This window comes from Rhyacophila brunnea, unplaced genomic scaffold (genome assembly GCF_057557595.1).
Source record: "Rhyacophila brunnea isolate RB1 unplaced genomic scaffold, BYU_Rbru_1.0 scaffold_6, whole genome shotgun sequence".
Classification (NCBI taxonomy): Eukaryota; Metazoa; Arthropoda; class Insecta; order Trichoptera; family Rhyacophilidae; genus Rhyacophila; species Rhyacophila brunnea.
The window spans coordinates 36061083-36083279 of record NW_028233276.1 but is presented as its reverse complement, the minus strand read 5'-3'; positions in this window follow the sequence as shown (position 1 = coordinate 36083279).

The following is a 22197-nucleotide window of genomic DNA, read 5'->3' as shown; positions in this document are numbered from 1 at the left end:
TGAAGGGAAAACATATTCACTGATGTTGAAACGGGAACCTGTGAAACGAATTGAATGTCATTAAAAACGAGACGTCAAACCATTCTGTACCTCAGAGGCAGACGGATGCAAGTGCCAAATACCCAATTGTTCAGGAGAGCCAAAAAACAATTTTTATTTTAAACGAATACTCATAACTTCTAAGAAAATATATATAGAATGATAATTATTTTTTTTATTCTAATTCAATTAAAGTACTTCTGGAATATGTAAGAAAGGAATAAATATAATACAATTTTATATCTAAAGAAATTAAATGAAAAACGTAGTGTGGATTTGCATCCTTCTGCCTCTAAAGATATTTTGTTAATGTGGATTTGTATCTTATTTACCTAGCCAAAATAAAACAATTTATAAGGTTAAAAAAATTTATAAGTATAAATATAACAAAGCAAAACATTTTTTTTTTAAATTTTATTATGTCATCATCATCATCACCAGCCTGAATCTATTCAGTGCTGGATGAAGGCCTCGCTAATCTCCAAGCTGATACCACTTTTCTCGTTCATGTGCATTGCGTTGCCAAGTACTTCCGCAGAACTTTATCATTTCATCGATCCAGCGGTCTCTAGGTCTACCTTGCGGATGTTTTGTACGTCTTGGATACCACTGGATGACTAAATTTGTCCAACGATTATCCTTTCTTCGAGCTATGTGTCCAGCCCATTTCCATTTGAGGTTCTTAGCAAACTTTATCACATCATTAATCCTTGTCTGTTCCCGTATCCACTCATTCCTCTTTTTGTCCTTTTGCGTTATGCTCAGCATGCACGTTTCCTTACCACGTTGTGCTGCTCTAAGTTTCTGGATCTCTCTTTTACTTAGGATCAATGTTTCCTGCGCATGTGATTACGGGAAGTACACACTGGTTGAACACTTTGCACTTTAGGCACAGTGGGAGGTCATTTTTGAAGAAATTATTCAGGCGGCCAAAAGCACTCCAGCCTAGCTTTACTCTGCGAACAATTTCATCAAATATACATCCATCTATAGACACTTGTTGTGCCAGATAGATGTAGTTTTTCACCTGTTCGAGCTGAATGCCATTGATGAGGATCTCAATATTGTGAAGAAACTTCAGTGAGAATGGTAGGAAATTCTCGGATCGAATAAGAAAAATTAACCTGACGATTAATCATAAAATGAGTAAGGTTTATACAGAAAGCTTTAAGTTTTATTTTTATTATTATAGTAGAAAACTATTCAGTAGATAGGCTAATTTAACAAAAATACTTTCCTCTTGTTTATAAAAGTTAGACTTTACTGGTATAGTCAATGAATTATGGTGGATTTAAAGAAAACAAAAACTAAGTAAAAACGACATAAAATGCAAACTGTTCACTGAGGTAAAATTAAGTCTTTTAATAAGTTAATACCACTGTTGCAAAAAGTATAGGTTATTTTTTGCTTTCTTAACGAGGAAAAAACAGTGTTAGATCGTGATATAAATTGGTTTTTACCACGCGATCATTGACAAATCATTTCCTTTATAAATAGTTATTTATTGTTTCATATTATATTCTTGCGATCGGGCGATTAAACTAATTGATTGTTTCCATTAACTTTTTTCACATTCTTTTTCAAAACAATACAATTGTTAATATTATTTTGTTTTATCTATGGCTTTCGGTAATTATCATTGCTTTTTAATTAATTTTTCTTTAATCTTCGTTACGCTAACGTAATTCACCATATTTTCTCGGAAATGAAGAACTGTAGTGGCATACTAAGAAACAATTTTATTACACTAGAATTGAAATGGCTATACACGGAATATCGGTATTCGTGAAATATATGGAAATTACAGAAGTATCTACCTATAAATACATATATATAAATCTCTTTAAAATATTAATATTTTATAGCACGTGCCATTGCTGGCGAGGGACAAGGGCGTTGAAGGGCAACGGAAGTAAATCAGACATCGCGTAACTTGACAAAAAATACAGTCAATTTAAACGTTTTACGTTAATATACTTTAAATACCGAATATATCGATATTATCTGATTTTTAAAACCGGTATTGCAATTCCTACACACGCATATTCATTCTTTTTTTTCTTTCTTTCGACCATGTCCGAACATAATAGGATCATATGGGCCTCCACAGAGTGGAGGTTTGTATTGACAGATCTTGTTTTTACGAGAAATTGATGTCAGCCACTTGCTCAACGTATTAGGTCCATACTCTGACTCATATACAAATTGAAAAATAATAAGTGTACTTGTCAGACCCAGGATTCGAACCTAGGACCCACGACACAATAGGCCAACGCTTAAGCCGCGCGGCTTAATATGTGAAGATGTGACCTGAAGTCGAGTGTGGAAACCAATGTTTTATCTTGTGCTACGTTATATTAATTAGACTTAATTTAACTTATTATATGTTTGTTGCTTTTACAGCAATTAAATTGTGTGAAATTTATAAGAACTTACAAGGTTTTTATCAAATTTCTGTGTAATGGATTAAATCCTCAAGTGAAGGAACTCGGGTTGATGGCTCAATGTTTATAAAAGATGTGTGTTCGAAGTTTGAATCTCAGCAGTTGTTTTTCTAGGATTTTCTTTTGTAATTCGATTTTTTTCTGAGGATTATCCATACTATATTATTCATATTTTAATTAAATTGATTTGTACCCAAATTCAGTGTAATATTTAATTAAAATTTTGGTAGATTTACATAAAATAAATGATTTTTTAGTTTCATATGTACATATCACTATTTATTAAATATTCTTACATGTTAAATTATGTTGATGAACATAAAAGCTGTATCGCGTTCATTTGATTTTCATTGACATATTCCCTCACAGTCCAGTGTGTGACAGATGACCGAGCGGTAGCGTGTCGGCTTATAATTTCGTGAGTCATGAGTTCGAATCCCAGGTCTGAAAAATTCACACGTTGTTTTTTCAGTGTGTGTTTGAATCTAATATATAAATAACATGCTGAGCAAGTGTATAAATTTTTTTTAATAAAAACTCCGCTTTGTAAGGCATTGGTTTCTCATTCGGTGGCTCCAGATTCGTTTCTCGGTGAAGTCCTAATATGTTTATGTGATTTTCGCAAAGCCAGAGTGTTTGTGATTATTTAACTTATATTTTAATAGACTACCGTTTCACCATACTACTATGGACCGCATGGTCTGTTGTAGTGTTAAAAATAATAAAAAAAAACCAAAAAAATATAAAATTCCGATGTGATATTTTACGAATGATAATTTTTGGTATAAAATATTTTATTCGCAATTTTAATTGTGAAACTATAATAGCGGACTTCCTTGTGTTGATAATTTTAATTAATACGAAAGATTTCTGACATGTGAAGCAGCTATTACATTAGGTTGCATTCACAACATTACAGATAGTGCCGAACCAGTTATTCGAAGATATTCCTGCATTATTTCAATTCCAGCAGCAATTATATATTGCCCATTGTATTGCAACCAGTTGCCTCAGCAGATTTAAATTATTCAACCCAATAACTACCATTTCATCAATAATTGTACCATTGAAGATTAACTATTTCTTTTTAACATTTTTTTTTGTTGCGATAGTTTTTATTTATTTATGTTGGGAAATGTACTCCGGATGTGGAACCTGTGTGTCTATTCTATACTTATCGACCGCCTAAGTAATAAAGTGATAAACATCATCAAACTTAGGGTAGGGTTGTATCAAAATATTAGCACTTATTGTAACAATTACACGAAGTTGGTTTTTATTGTTGCAATAAGTGCTATATTTTAACAGCACCTATCTCACTGCTGTTAAAATATCGCACTTATTGCAACAATAAAAACCAACTTATCACTTTAGTGTTCGATAAGTATAGAATAGACCCACTGGAACCCAGGACAACTGGACGACGACCATCTTGGTGCCACTAAATATTGAGACAAATAAATATAAAAAAATCCACGTACATGACAATTTTAAATAGCACGTAGGTGACGGAAGTCTTATGTCGAGTACTGGCATACATATGTGTATGCTGTGTTTTCTTATTGGAAACTTAACTGAAAAATACTGCGTAAGAATATAATATGTGCTTGCAATACACTGTGCCTCGCCCTTACCATGCAGTGTTGCTACCAGAACGATTTACGCGGTGCAGGTCTCACATGACACAAGACTCCAGACGTAAAATGGCGCAACGATGCCCTTCCAACATGCTTCAATTCTGGAGAGTGATAATAATTATCATGAACATAACTATTTTCTATGTTGAAATAATTTATTTAGTGAACATACATAGTTTTGAAAACACTTCTGAGAAATTATATTATAACCAATAGAAAAATTCTTTTTGAAAAAATAAGACACCCCGAAGGAATCGAAACTAAATCTCTCGGGTATCGCACCCACGCACATAGACTATTATGCTAAAGGAGTCATACTTAATTGCGACAAATTTTAACTAATGGCTTTTAATACTCTCTGAAGCGTTTTTTCTATTGTTTATAATATAATTTCTCAGAAGTGTTTTAAAAATTATGCATGTTCAATAATTAGAATGTTACATTCTTAAATCTTGTGATTTATTCTTTGAATAAAAAAAATAGATGATTAAAAATTTATTTAGTGTCTAAACAAAAATAATCTGGTAATTTTAGAGTGGTGTTCGTGGAAGGTGTAGCAGGTGAACATAGCATACTAGACCACTAGACGGAGAAACTTAACTGGAGTCAAACCTTATTCATCTTCCTAGAGAGAGAAGAGGTAGAGGACCTTGTAGGACTCTTAATCACGATATAATGATCAGAAATATATGTACTTGAAATCAAACAATATTTTAAGTATATGTATATTTTGTCCGTCAGGAATTTTTTGTAAGATAAAGCAGAATATACGTCATAGTTAACCGAATAATGTTAACTTGCACATCCATAATAATAACATAACTACATAGTTTTCAATATCCCGTATAACAGTTAACTAGAAAGTATATTAATATATATTTTACCACGTTTTTCTTAGCTAGTATTCTTGTTTGTCCGGTGGTTGTTTATCCAGTACAAATCTTGCAATCGATTTTTAACTAACTTCCCGACTGGCTAGACATTTTAAACTTTTAGATAGAATATATTCATTCATTCTTTTAATACTTTTAGCCATCTATAAGTATAATTGAATTCATTTTCAGTTAATTCTGTTTTGTATGAAAAGTTATTTCGGAAGAAATCCGTAATCCAATCAACTATTATTGGTTGCTAGGGACTGGGATCCTAGCAACTAAATTATTAATATATACGTGCGATACTATTAAAATCAAAATGACGTTTCAGTATTCTATATTTGTTTGTTTGTTGCAAAATAACGAAAAAATGGTTTGTTGACAATTATTGCCTTATTTGTCCTAAATTATTAATACATATAATTGTCAAGTTTATATGATTCAACAGAAAATTTAAAAACGTGGTAAGTATATAAAAAGTTCTTTTTATCTTGTAATTATTTCGATATAGTTTAATATAAATTTGATAGTAATATCGTAACTAGAATAATACAGGGCTGTTGACATTGAAAGGGTCTAAGAAAAATAAGTACTTACTTCATTACGCAATAAATACTATTTGTTGAACAAGAAACACAATATTAATTTGATTTTTTTCTTGTTTTGTGCGAATTAGTTTATATCCGCAATTTTATTTTATTTATTTGTTTATTCGCGTGAAAAGCGAGGGAAAATTGCCACCTCGAGGTGAGAAGTTTCGTGTTGCTGGGAGGCAGGATTGTTATTTGGTTGCGAAGATTTTATGATAGATTGTAAAGATAATGAAGTCATTAGTAACATGATAATTTCCATTACTTCAATTGTTATACGATTTTTTACATTTAATTTATATATAGTAGCTGGCAAAAATCGATTTAGCAATTTTTTTGTACTACCTACCTAATTGTAATAAATCGAATTAATTATAAATTATAATTATTTTGTTAACAATTTATATTCACTCCTACTTACCCAATAGACCAGTGGATTTCAAAGTGTATGCAGCGATTAATCTCTAGTGATGCAACAGGATATTCTATTTTTTATAATAATTTGTCAGCTTTGAGGTTGGCCTAATTGAGCATCACACAAACTCCCCAACTTTAAATTAGATTGATCGATTATTAGCGCTTCGTATTATATTATTTACGGCATCATACGGTGAGAGGGAAGGTTTTCTCTTCTTCTTCCACGGCGCTACATCCCGGGGTGGGATTAAGCCTCCTCCACAACCGCTCTCCACTCACTCCGGTCTCTCGCCACACTTCTCCAGTTAACGGGTCCTCCTATATGAAGCCAGTCCACTTCTACGGCATCAACCCATCTCCTTCTTAAGGTTTTCTCTAATGTAGGATAAACCAAAGTAACATAATAGTAGTAATACCAAACAAAATCTACCCTCTGTAGGTAAATTCCATACATACATCGACTGTTTAATCTGCAAACCATCCAATTGCACTTGACTAAAAATGAGATGTTTATGGTATTTTGTTATAAAGCATGTTTTATATGCTAACATACAATTTAAAACTCCTAAAACTATAAATAAATGCGTTATCGTTCTTCACGCAAAACACCCAATTTCCGATGCCAAATTTCCAATATCGTAAATGGAACAAACCCGCTTTTTATATAAATTTTATTTATATATAAAAAGAAAGCTAAAATAGTATATTAATTAAATCATAGTTCAGCTTATTTGTAAAAAATCCAAGAGTATTTTTAGATTTGTTAAATTCCATCAATGGACTGAAACCGTATGCGGTTTAGATCCGTGTACCATACTAAACTTATGATTTTTGTTCATGAAAATATATTTTCACTAAATTTGTAAGTGTAAGTGTATGGTATAAACAAATACGATCAGATGCTTATAATATACTTTGTGAAAATATATTTCCATGAACAGAAAAGATAAGCTTAGTATGGCACACGGTTCGAAACTTCATACGGTTTCAGTCCATGGATGGCCTATTAAGGTTAATCAACCTCCCCATGACATTGTGTGTCTAGCGACAACGAACGTTTCCCGGGGCTATACATCTCGTACATAATAATAAATGTTCACCACTGTTACCAAAATTTATCTGTAGTAATCGGAGTTTATCATTCTATCATGTTTGATTGTCTAAGTTTTACCCCCTGTGCAATAATGCAATGTATGATTAAACTATGTCTTCTCCTCTATAACCTGAGAAGAAGGGGCTTACAAACAACACCACACAACCAGGCAGAGAGGAGTTCACAATATGTACTGGGTAAATTACACGGTTACGGTTATATGTAAATAATTGTATACAAAACATTTCACCGCGTTCTTCCTATCGGAAAGAGATGATCGTATATTACAGGGTCTCCAATTTTATTAGATTCTATATGAACATTAATTCAATTTTTATAGCTGATTTTGGCGAAATTCATGATTTCAAGAATGAAAACCTAACCTGACCTAACCTAACCTAAGAAATAATCCAGTATATCGACTATTTTCAAAATTTGTTTGCTGTTCCGACAAGAACTGTGATTTATTTAGTCATGAATTTTGTGTCAGTAGGTACTATACGACCCAAATAGGTTGGACGGTCTTTAATATACGGTCATATTATATTTCCGATACAACATTTCATGGTAAAGTGTGATACGGCAAACTGCATACGTACAAGTTTTCGGACACGAGATTACACGTTATTCACTACCAGAGTGATCAGTATAATTTTTCAAATATATTGTATGCAGATTTCATTTACTACATCATGACTCTGACATTAAACTTAACAGGTTCCTAATTATCCTTGTTAACCGCACGTGTGCCTAAAAATGTAATGAACTCAAAAACAAAACATTTCTCATAAATAAAAAAACAATATTAAAAAAAACTAAAATCCCATGCTCACGAATTCACGCGTAAATTTCATGTTCAGGTACACAAAAGGAAATTAAGCCAGAGTCGGTCATAAAAAACAGATACAGGTCTGTCAATCATATTTTAATTAGCGGTAAGTGTTAATTAATTTTTTTTAAATGTTCTTCGTTCTACGCAGTTTACTTCATTGTGTAAATTTTTAAAAAAAAAATGGTTTCAGGATTAATTAATTATTACACAACATAGTGGTGTGCGCGAATATATAATTAGCTGTCTGATAAAGACGTAAGGCTCTCGTCGCTAATATTTTAATACTACATAATGCTCCTTGCCAGAAGAATACCTAAGTAGTCAATTATTTATTTAAATTGACGATTTAAGAATGCGTTTAATGCATAATTATAAGAAAAGGAGATATAATCTTAATATTTTTCATAAAACTCAATATTAATAGCCGAAGAAAGATTAAAGGCACTTCTATAACCGACAAGTCTTAGTCATGGTTGAATTTTCATAACGCTGTATGTAGTGCAAAAGAAGGAAGCGGGGGTCGGGTCTAAGATGTTATGTATGTGAAAGAACAGTGGTATTCATAGTTTCGCTGATCGCCATTAAGACTACCGCAGCCATCATATTATTGCGTTTAAATTGGTACTAAGCAGGAAACACAAAAATAATGAGAAATGCGTTACCTTCTAGGTGTGGTTGTAAGAAGGTACAATTTTTGAGTGTGGAAAAATCTGGGATAAAGGAAAACACCTGTTAAATAATATTGTTATATTTTCAATGTTTACGCTTGTATCACACATAATATGCATTAAAAATCGTCACATCGACGCAATATTTAAGAACATTCAGAGTCTCACCGGTCATTGGTCAGAGTATATTTTGGCGTTTAGAGAGGTTACACGCGCCTGTCGCTATGCGCCTATGTGCGCGGTTCAATATGAAACATCGGCGCAACGTTCATAGAAGGTGTGATTTATGGCTGTGCCGCAGACGATGTCGAGTTTAGATGTGCGAGCAAGCTAAGTGTGAAGGAGCGGACGAATCAATTTATAACGCAAGATGTTCCACTCACGCCACTCACGCCACTCGCCTATTTTTTTAATGATCATATCGATCTGAAATCTTCATCAATCGACACGTCAGTTGACAGTGCGGCATCTCCTGGTAAACCTCTCGCGAATTCATACCATTACATTGCAAATGTCTGGATTTTCAATAATCTTCTGCATGTTCTACAACATCAAAAAGATTATCCCATTATTAAAGTTCAATAATCAGTTACCATAATGATAAAAAAAATCTATAAATCTTATAAGACAAATAATATGATTATTTCCCATGACAAGTTTATCGCAAACTTTGCATATCTTATTTTTTAACATCGGCTTATAACTGTGAGAAAAATTTATAAATTGTTCCCAAACACACGACGTACAACTTAGATCATACTATTTTTTCTTGTACCTAGCTGCTAAAATTATATTGAAAATTATACACGCAGTGGCTCTATAATTATAAATTATAAAAATACTTATAATATACCTAATATTTATTCTTTATAATTTATAAAAAAAATATTAGGTATTCTTACATGAGATTTATTTTAATTTTATTATGGGATTAATCATGTAGAATTGACATGAAATTTGAAAAGACTGATCGAAAGCTCGAATGTTGATTGGCTGGACCATGGGAGAGCTCTGATTGGTCATTGAAATGGCCTTGTGTCATGCGACTTCGTGTGTGACCATGCTGCCATCTATTCTGATAACTGAGTATTTCTGATGTATCAGGTGGTCACGTTCGCTGTATGGAATTTTCACCCCCCTGATAGAAACCCGCCACTACTTTATAAGCAACGCATGATCTGCCTATTCTCACAGGACGTTCCTGCGTCGTATGAAGGTATTACGGGTGAAATTATGCTTCGGCTGGCATTTGCATTACTGGCAGAGCTTACATAGCGCAAGAATGTCATCCACCAGGATCCGTTTTAGCTAAAATAATTAAATTCTCGATACTAAGACAAGGGGGCAAAAACCAAATATATCCACGTCGAATGCTCACAAGTAAGTTGTAATTGAGACAAAAATAGTGTATGCTATCAATATCACTGGTTCTAAACATGAGTAATGTAAAAAAAAAATTATGATTAATTTAAATGCAATCGCCAAATCATTAATATAGAGCAAAAATCGTGATTTACTATTTTTGGTACTTGCAATATAATATGTAAGTATGGTTTTATTTTATTTTTCATCGTAGTGGGCCTCAAAACCACTCAGTATCTTCGGCTTACAAGTCCTTAAATCTGCCACTGCGGATAGATGTTTGATATTGATATAATTATTAAGATATATATATATTTACAACTACCCCATTCATTAATGCCAGTACTGTCAAATAGTTTCACAAGTCACAACCACCCTTAAAAATGTTATATCTTTTGTGTGCAATCAATAAAAGGAATAATATGTTTATAGTTTCAAAATGATATAAATCTGCATTATATGGAACGTTCTCAGAAACGCTTACACGTAATTTGTACATATACATTGTGGCCGTGAGCATTTTATTCAAAGAACGTGTGGCAAAATAGCTTTTAGACCGAATGACAATTTTATAGTTTCAATATTATATAAAAATACCGGAATACAAGAAAAGGACTGAAAATAATAGGTAACTAACTTAGAAATATTAATAGTATAGTATACATTTTATACTTAGATTCAAATATAATATAGAATTATTAAAACCCGATAAATACATCTTATATAGGTATATTATAAGTACAGGAAGAATTCTGAACGATTCAAAAGTAGTGAAATATCTACCCATAATTATTATCGTCAGATATTATTGATATGAATCAATATTGCTGTCTACAAATAATTAATATACGTCACATCTCAAATAAAAATTGTGCGCAGGATTCGAATACCATTCGGTTGAAGATTTTTGTTTCTGAGGTTTTCTAAATTAATTATAAGTTCAAAAAATTGTTTATTTATTTATATAAAACTGTTTAAGATACTCATTTCAACGCGATAAAATTAGCCGCCTCGAATCCAAAAGTAATAGGAGAACAGAAAATAAAGTAGGATAAGTGATTGAATGGAGTTGAATTAAATTGATAGCTAGCACGTGCGGCGATCGCATATAATAGAACGAATAAGGCAAAAGGATGAAAGGTGTAAGGAAATAAATGTCAGAAAGGATAAAGGGGATATAGAGCAGCTTCAATGGAACGGAAGGATATACAATCGAATCTAGCGTAACTGATCTTGTCGATTCAATGATAATATAATAAAGAATTCTTTTTACTTTGGGTAAATTGGGTGTATAAAATGACATTCGGGTAGTAATTGAAATAAATTATAGGGTACAAACTTTCTCTTTCTTTATAATAATGTGTATTATCAATTTTTTCAAATAACTATTTTCAAATAATTTATTTTATATATTTATTTGTTATAGCTCCGTGACGTTGAGCCTTTCTATGAATTCTTATCTAGTATTAATAAGCATGCATAATGAATGGCTGGGAATGTATTTGATAAAGATTTGCTTTTTATCAATCTAATCGACTGAAATGCAACGAATCTTCACCGCTCATTGTTGCAAATTTCTACTTAACAGATAATGTCGTCTGAGAATGCCATAATATGTAATAATATTAATGTTTGTTTTATATGGAATCAAAATAGCTTTTCAAATTTAGTTTTCATATTGACTGCATTCAACCACTGTATCAAATCAGACTATTAAACAAGTTATTATCTTAAACATAATCTATTACTTATATATATATTACCTTCTAATAAAGCCAGTTTAAATATAAAATGTGTTTTATAACAACGTTATATCAACGAAGTTGATCCCGCCACTCCATAACATATTGTGGAAAAACATTCTAGGTACGTATTCCATTAATTAATTGAGTCAGCATTTCAGTACTTAGTCTAGAATTCCATTTTATAAAATGAAATTATAAGTTATATTAAATTCTACAGTATATTTTTAAGTCTGCAACTATTTTAGTTGTATACCATTATCAAGACTAAAATAAATGACTTGTCTCACAGAATGGACGGCAATATCTCTCTTCCTCTTCCTGGGAGTATTCAAGTATTACTTGGAAACCGTATTAATTAAAAAAAACTTTCTTACAATTGGACATCGTATTTTTGTTAGCATACATATCTACATAACATACGATATCCCTTTGTAACGGACAAAACCGGTGCTGATTATTATTGAACTGACAAGAATAAGTACTACATATTATGTAGTATTTTAATAATAATTAATACGTTACTATGTTGTGAATGTGCAATGTTTCCAATACGCTATTCTAAACACTTCACTATTATTTCATTGACTACTCGCTATTATTCAGTTTAGTTAACAAGCCTAAGTAAATAATAATAATTTATACTACATAGTATATTGAATATAGTAGAAAATATATTATGTATTTTACTAGGATCATCCCTACAAGCAAAACCCGTCGCCAAAATAACTCATAACTCAAATCGTGTTTAAGTATATTTCTTGTTTAGCTATTTATTATATAAAATGAAAATGATAAAATAAGATACAAAAATAAAGATGAATAATTATTATAAAACGAAAAACAGTAAAAAAAATTTAAACCATTCATCAAGCTGAATTATTACGTCAAATTACTCTTATTAATAAGTGCAAATAAAATTCACAATAGGTGACTTAAAAAACTAACCATTTAAAGCTGAAACTTGCAATAATAATATTATCAATCATTCAGCATAAAGAATTCGGAACATCTCAGGAACATACATTCCAATGGAAAATATTGGTCCCGATCGGGATATTTTTTCTAATTTCTATGTTTTTGAATTATTCAAAATTATGTATGTTAAATAAAGGATAATAATAATATTCTCAATAATCTAGTATATCAATTCAACACCATCGTCAGCCGGGTTAGCCCACTGCCTCCCCAAACTACTTTCCACTCTTCTTACGAGTATTTCACATAGCCTTGTCTCCCTCATTATCCATTGGTTTTTTTGCACCTTTCCATGCCAAGTTGGGAACCTGCTTGTGATTTCCCTTACATTAAGAGATCATGTTTCGAGCGCTGGTAGTACACATTGGTTGAACACTATACGCTTAATACACATGGATGTCACTATTATTACTAGGATTTGAAGATACTATTCAGGCGCCCAACTTAGCAATTATTCATATTATCTACCCTATAAATAAAAAAGGATTCTTAAAATATGAAGAATCGATCAAAGTGGTTTTCGTGGTTTGGTCACCGACAACAAAGAGTGTGTTCATTATTTAATTAAATAAAATTATCATATCGGTGTATATCCAGGGCTCAAAATGGACCGGAACGCGCCGGAGCGCCGTTCCGGTTCATGACACCCCCAAAATTATCACTCTGTCTCGTGAAAAAAATAATTTGACCATTTGAGGCTAGGCCATATAACAAAAAATCTAACACATTTATTTTTATAAAATTAGATAACTGAATATTTTTAGAAAATTATTGAACGCTCCGGTTTGTGAAATTTTCCATTTCGAGCGCTGTGTATATCGATTCGTACGGGGAAAAAAACAATCTAGACTAGATCCCAGTTGGACTCCGGACATCTGGGCAAAGAAAAACACGTACGTTACAGCTTAAACCATTAAGTAGACAAGCACGTCCAATATAAAATACTTACATATCATAAATCGAGGTTCATGGTTGTTGCAAATATCATGGTGGTGGTGTGCTTTCACATTCATATACCTATGCACTGAATCGCACATGACCGAGAGTAATGGAAACAGCTTGGAGAGGTTTTCATACAGCAGTGGATTGATTTAGGCTTAAGATGATGGTCGTGGTGATGATGATATTTTATCCTCACGAATACGATTATCTCAATTTAAAAATTAATTTAATATTATTTTGATAAGAAAATCATTATACAAGTAAACGAATAATGTCTATTGTTTTCGTGTCTGCTGAGATTCAAAATAGTTCGTATAATAAATTGTTATTCAACGTTAAACGGTTGCTCACACCTTGACAGTATCATGCCGAAAATCTTAAATGAAAAATCGATATGACATCCGCGCACAGCCTTGAAACTAAATACAAAAAAATTACATACACCAAAATTTTGCTAACCATCTTCATTCTATTAATAAGATACAGTGCCATACCAAAATAATTTAACCACTTATTATTAATGTTAATAATATTTTAATACTGGCAATTATTTCTGTAGTAAAATAAAACAAATTGGACATATCAACATTTATTACTATAATTTTATCCATTATTTGGAATACCTCCTAAATATGCATTACATATTTGAAATAAATATTACTGGCCTGCGGAACTCGAAATTAATTGATACATTTTAATTAACTGGTTTCTATAGCAACGGATTACATATAGTTTTGTTTTCTTAGTATTTGATGTAAAATATACCTACATACTCGTACATTGTTTATTTTTTGTGTTCAGATTTTGATCATAATAATTTTGAAATGTCGGTTATTGAAAATATAATTGTATACCTAATAGATGAAAAATGTTCCTGAAAAGTAGGAAGCTCCAATGTTTATTATTTATTTTTATTATGTGCATTGATCGATTACATATTATTATTCTTGTATGGTGTCGACTATTTGATTTGACTATATACCATATTATAGTGATGAAAGGTGAATGTAGGCTATTAAGATCCAACATAAATAATGCACACTTAACTACGTCAATCATACGAATTTGTTTTCATTGAACTAATAGCGCCTGTACACGTGCATGGAATTACTGTCAGCAAAAGTGCGTATTTTAAACTATCATGAAAATAACTGTTTACACGTAAAAGTGCTGACTGTGCCTCCAATCTCATTCTTCAGAGTAAGCGAGACGGAATGTTGTCATTTTATATTACTATAAAATCCTGACAGGTCGTATTGAAAATCGGCTACGCTCAAAATGAATAGTTCGTTTTTTTATCGGCATGTTCGCCCCTATCGCTCTACTGCGCAGGAGCAGATCAAAAATAATTTTACGTGCGCGTAATAAATCATCACAATTCGGGAGCTTCCAAACTCGTTTGATTCATGCACGCAATCTTGCCAACTGCAGAAAAATACATGGTTCCCCATACATTTTCTTACTGTGCACAGTAAATGTATGGGGAAACATGCATTATCCTGCAGTTGGCAAGATTGCGTGCATAAATCAAACAAAATGTGAAGATTCCAAATTGTGATGATTTTTTCCGCGCAAGTAAGATCTGCGCCTGCGCAGTAGAACGATATTGACGAACCTGCCGGTAAAAAAACGAACTACTCATTTGAGGTTAAATGATTTGCAATACGTCCTGTCAAAATAGTAGTATAAAATGACAACATCGCGTCTCGCTTACTCCTGAAGAATGAGATTGGAGAGACAGTCAACACTTTTACGTGTAAACAGTTATTGTCATGACAGTTTAAAATAAGCACAATTGCCGACAGTAATTCCATGCATGTGTACAGGCCCTATAATACTATAAATTGCAATTAGTGTTAGTATGTTTTTAAATTTCAATTAAACCTTACCTAATCCAAATCATGCCATTAAATCATATATAATTTTGGATATTTTATAGGTAGAAAAATATTTTTTTGGCTTTTATCTATTATGGCTTGGTTTATGTAGAGATTAATTGATTTAAAAAAAAACTAACCAACATCATCTGTGATAAATGCATTCTTAATTAATTAAAATAACCAACACTATCTGCAATTTGTAGTCTTATTAGTTCAATGAAAACAAATACGTATTGTTTAGTGTGCACCATTTATGTCGGATCTCAACAACTTACCTCCATCTTTCGTTATTGGCATATTATTATATTGCGATTTAGGATAGTGTTCATACATGGTAGTGATTTTTTTTAATCTCACCGTCTAGATGTGATGATTGGGCATTTAATTTGCTAACATACGTAGTAATAATATGTAAGTTTTTGTTTTTTGTTATATAATTTCAGAATTTGTCTGTTTCGCAACGGATGCATAAATAACACGAGTGAGACAGGTACAGCGTTATGCTAATGACTATAATGCTAAATGTGCCATTATTTTACAGTAATTTACATTCATAATGGCATATCCCACTGAGACATACATTTTCAACTATTTTCCAGCATTTTCTGAAGATCCCTTCATAAAAATAACCAGCAATATAGAATAATTAGCAACCGAATATAATTCTAGGAAATCATGAGATTGAATAAATACAACTATATTGGTGTTAGTTACCAGTATTTATACTTCATTCATTCATTCAATCTTGTAGTTGAGTAAATCGAATTCAAATTTAAATTATGCGTTTGTAAATTTTACACAAATTACTGCTTCCAATTCTGTTAAAGTGTAAAATGTCAATGAACTATTATTCTCAAATAATCAATTAAAACCTTTTCAAGAAAAATATATTGATATTATCTAAATGTTAAATTATGTATGCAGCAAGGCCTGAACAAAAACGATGCATACGTGCGAGTGAGAAAGTATTCGGCACCCTTTTAATCTCTGCGACACGGGCTAGAGTAAGATAAAAGGTTTACAGATGTGTGAGATAATTTGCTGTGGTGTCGCCGCCAAATCTTAGTTTGTTGCTTAACTAAGCGTCGATAACCTGCGAGCGCGTGTTGCTAAAATTGATGTTTTTTGTGTTAAACATAAAGTCAGTTGTAAATATTTTTAGTCAATTAAGTAGAAAAGATGGTTCTGTGTGTTGTATTAAAATGTGGTAGCCGTATTGATAAGCAAAAAGATGATATTACGTTTCATAGGTAAGTTGATACATGTTCGTGATAATTTATTTGTATATTATTATACATTTTAATATCAGTGACCTAGTTTTTCTTTAAAATAACTTAAATTATGGATATCTTTACCTAATGGTTGCATTTTGACCAAAAAATAGAAAATTATATTTTAATTCTGAGCGTCTAGTGCGAGCACTTTGGGCTAGCACTAGCAAAAAATCTATGGTCTCAAACATTTGTGTACGAATGCGTTCGCTCGCCCACAAACCAAACGCACGGCACGCAGCTTCATTTAGCAATGCAATGGGTCTAGATGTATCTATAGTCTAAGCCCTAAGGTATGCAGTGTTTGTAAGATAACAAGAAAATAATATTTTTTTGTAAGTAATTAAATGTTAGGAATAAAAATGGTTATAACTTTTCTTGCTGATGATACTGTGCTGTGCTGATTGCTGATAGTTTAAAGAGTTTACATCAACTGGTAGAAAAGGTTAATGAGGTCAGTAATTCTTATGTTTTAAAAATGAACCTCAAGAAAACAAAACTATTACTAGTATCAAAAACAGCGACACCAGACACCAACACAAATTTTGTCATTAACAGCGAACCAATCGAACGTGTGACCCATTATAAATATTTAGGTACATGGGTCAATGAGAAATGGGACCAGTCTCAGGAAATAAAAACTAGAATTGAGATCGCAAGGAGCGCTTTTCTCAAAATGAGACGCCTCCTTAGCAATCGAGATCTTAACCTAGGTCTGAGACTGCGTATGGTACGTTGTTATGTGCTCTCAATTCTTTTCTATGGTATGGAAGTATGGACGCTAAACCAAGAGATGTCACGGAGACTTGAAGCTTTCGAGATGTGGCTGTATAGACGCATCCTCAAAATTCCTTGGACTGACCGGGTGACAAATGTTGAAGTTCTCAATCGAATGGGGGAGGACCGAGAAGTTCTACGTAGTATCAAAACCAGGAAACTACAATACCTCGGCCACATTATGAGAGGACAAAAATACAGCATTCCCCAACTTGTCATTCAAGGAAAGATCAATGGGAAGCGTAGCAGAGGACGGCGCCGCATTTCGTGGCTTAAGAACCTCCGTGATTGGTACGAGTGCAGCTCCACCGAACTGTTCCGGGTAGCAGACGACAAATATAAGATCGCCTTGATAGTGGCCGACCTCCGCTAGGGGATTGCACAATAAGAAGAAGAAGAATAACTTTTATTGCAATACAGTTTTTTTTTAAATTATTAATAATCTATGAAGTCTTAGCTGATGTGTATTTAGCTGTATTTATACATACATTTATACACTGGTATTACAATTAACCCACGATGGCCAAGTGGCTTAAGCGTCGGTTTGTAATGTCGTGGGTCCCAGGTTCGAATCCTGGGTCTGGTGAATACACATATTATTTTTCAATTTGTGTTTGGTGAGTATAGACCTTATACGTTGAGCAAGTGGCTAACATCCATTTCTCGTAAAAATAAAATCTTTTAATGCAACCTCCACTCTGTGGAGGCTTATAATGATCCTCTCAGGATAGAACATGGTGAAGTAGTAATAGTAGTGGATAATATTAATGATTTATAAAAACAACAAAAAAAATACTTAAGTATATATGTAGATAAATAATATTACATGTTAGCTTCAATTATATGGTACTATGATTTATACTTGTAGCTTACATTCCTTCAGAAATAATGGTATACAAAAAATGCTTTGATGTTTGGCTGAGCTATAAACATCTCAAGAAGTAGTAATTGATAATTTTGACTTCTTCAATCTTCAAGGAGCCTTCTTCTTAACCATTATAAAGCGGACATTGTCAAATAACATTATTTATATATTCATTGTCGCTTCCGCATTGACATTTAGGATGTAATTATAACTGTGTAGTTATAACTTGTTTGAATCTTGTTACACGTATAAATCAATTGGAACGTCGCGTTACTTGCCTATATTCTTACATCATTTCAGGACTACTAGGATGCTGGATAACAACTAGTTCAGACTAGAGGCAGGGTGAGACATCCTTGAGGCATCTACAACGCAATCGATCCAGGTTCGATGTTGGATCTTCTGATTTAGATATTTTAAATTTTTCGCAATAACAAATTACAAGACTACTAGAAAACAAACATGGATTTTTTTCAGTGTAATTATTAACGATTTTAAAATGCAATTTCATTAGGTACATCAAAATTCAATTAACGTCTCGTATGCGGCTTTCTTCTAGGGCCTCCCTTATCGGAAGCATATAATTATTGGTTTTTAAAGAAACGACAAGCATTGGGTATTTATAATAACATGATTCACAGATATTTAAATTATTATAGTAATGCAAAATTTATTGAATACAATGTGTAAAAATTTAATTAGTGACACTTTATATTTTACTAGGTATACTACCTATATCGTTTCACTGCTGTGGCGAGAAAAAATGAATGTATACATTTTATGGGAGAATATCAACTTATAATAAAATTAAGAATTACTTCAAAACCACTGTACTAAGGTGACCAATGTGCGTTACGAAACTATTCTCTCAGTCGTCTGATTAAGGTGCTATTATCATATGACTCGCTGGGAAACTCTAAATGCACTTACCTACAACTAAGTATATTAAAAATACCATGTTTCCATGCGAAAGAACCGATTATTTTTGCAATTAGAGAAAACTTACGCAGTATTTTACCTTGCTCTTTGACAGTTCTTTATATCAATCATTTGGGAAACAACTATCGCAAAAGATATAAACAAAAATGTTATCTTGTTGCGTGGATATAATTTTTATGTGTACTTATATTATATTTAAAGAATGCGTGTCTTCTTTATTTTTCTTTATCTTTTTTTTTATTGTTTTAATAAATAATAATAGTACAAAACTTAAATCAATTAGAATTTAAATTCAAACTCCATCAAGTACCCTCGGTCAATAGTATTGATCAGACAAAGTTTATGATGATACATAATAGGTAATTTTCAAAACGCTTTCGATATAAAACAGTCCAGCTCCAAAAGAAGCAATAGTGGGAAAATAAATGTAGGTATAATGCAATATTATGTACTGATTTTATATTGATTTATTTACCCTTGTACACCACTGTAATGAGAGATAAATACTCTCGCAGCAGGGTGCAGTTTCAAAAAAAAAGCGTTTATGAATCTCCTTGAAAACTGTGTTTTCTCTGTCCAGATGTTTGGACAGCATCGTCGATATATCGCCGTAAACGAAACGCAAACAAAACGCATTCGACCCGCAAACGACGTTTGGCGGATGAATCTGAAACTTCGCTTTGCCGTGTGCGCGCAGCCTAACCAGGATGAAGGACGATTTATCTCCATCAATAAGAAACCGCCGTCTGGATGCCAGGATAACTGGACGATGGGACAAGTGGACGACGGACATTTTGACCTGTGCGCAGATGAATGAATGAGTATTGAAACAGCAACTATGCAATCAATTCTAATGTAAAATATCTATTTATTTATAACAAAGGAAGCTTTATGGTTGTTGTAAAGATACGTTTACAAATTCGTCGTCCAGTTGTTCTAGTGTTGTCTAAATTCAATAAATCAAGCAAGAAAATTTATCTCAGGAGAACTCAAAATATAACACAGGATCATGTGTGTTATTTTCTCCTTTTTACCATTATAACAAGTCATAAAACCATGAGAGTATTGAAGTATTACCCAGTGAATCAGTAACAAATAAACACTCAGGCTTTGAGAAAATCGCATATTTAGATGAATTGTGACATCACCAGCAATCGAACCCACCTTCTAATAACTTGCCAGTGAATCCGAAGGCCACCATACTATAACATGGCATTAGGATAAAAAAAATACTTACACAACAACTTTAAGTGATTTTCTGTTTGTCTACAACTCTACAACAAAACGCTGCCATATGAAAACTAATTTCATATTTCTAAATCATTTTTTTAATGACTTACTTCAGTGTATGTAGTTCCGAGTTATAAACATTAATACTTATTAGTATGTAATAACTTGGGAACATTATAGTTAGGTTGGTCTATTCATCCATTCATAAATATTTCGGTTATTATTAATTTTGCATATTATATTAGGTACTAAGAATATGAGGAAAATTCATTCAAACGTTTTTAACATTCTCGGAAACGAGGAAAAACAGAAGTTAGATAACCATGTAATTAAATCATTACTTTGCTCTTTTGATTCTCAGAGTTTCTTCTAATAATAAATTATTCATTGAAGCTATATTGTATTTTAGTATTAATAGATCGACCATAATAAGTACTTTAATGAAATCGTCCATGAATTAAATTTAGCGAACACAGATAGATAAAATTATATTTTATTTATTATACGAGGGTGGGTCAATAATTCCTTAGAAAAAAGCATTAAAACAGTTTTTATTTTTGTATTTTTTTTTATTTCTCAACATAATCTCCTTGGAGCTCAATACACTTGGTTAGACGTTTCTCAATTTTTTTTAAACCGTCAGAAAAATAAGTTTTCGGAAGGTCCTCAAAATAAGCATTTGTCCGATCGATGACTTCTTCATTTGAAAAAAAACGTTGTCCACTTAGCCATTTTTTTAAGTTTGGGAAAAGGAAAAAGTCACTGGGGGCTAAATCTGGCGAATACGGTGGGTGGTCGACCAATTCGAACTTCAATTCTTCAATTTTAGCCATTGATCGTAAACATGTGTGAACACGGGCATTGTCCTGATGAAAGAGGATTTTTTTCCTGTTTAAATGAGGCCGTTTTTCTTCAATTTTGTTTTTTAGCTGGTCCAATAAAGATGCATAATAATCCCCTGTTATTGTTTTTCCTTTTTCCAAATAGTCAACGAAAATAATTTCACGTGCATCCCAAAATACAGTAGCCATAACCTTACCAGCTGATTTTACGGTTTTCGCCTTCTTTGGACATGGTTTGCCTTCGCAATCCACTGCTTTGACTGTTCTTTCGTCTCGGGAGTATAGTGGTGTATCCATGTTTCATCTACAGTCACAAAGCGACGAAAAAATTCATCCGGATTGCGTTGCATGAGCGACAACAGGGCTTTAGAGGCCACCACCCTATTGCGTTTATTGTCGACTGTGAGCAAACGCGGCACCCATCTTGCAGAAATATTTTTCATGCCCAATTTGTCATGTAAAATAGAAATGACGCTACCTTTTGAGATCCCTGTAACCTCAATTATCTCACTCAACTTTAATCTTCGGTCACTTAACACCATATCGTGGATTTTATTGATCATTTCTGGTGTAGTCACCTCTACAGGACGTCCTGAGCGTGGTTCATCGTTTGTTGATGTACGACCACGTTTAAATTCATTTAACCAGTTATAAATAGTTGCAAGTGAAGGAGCAGATATGCCGTGAACTAAATCCAACTCATTTTTTATTTCCTTTGCTGTTAACCCTTTTATATTAAAATGTTTAATAACAGCTCTAAACTCAATTTTCTCC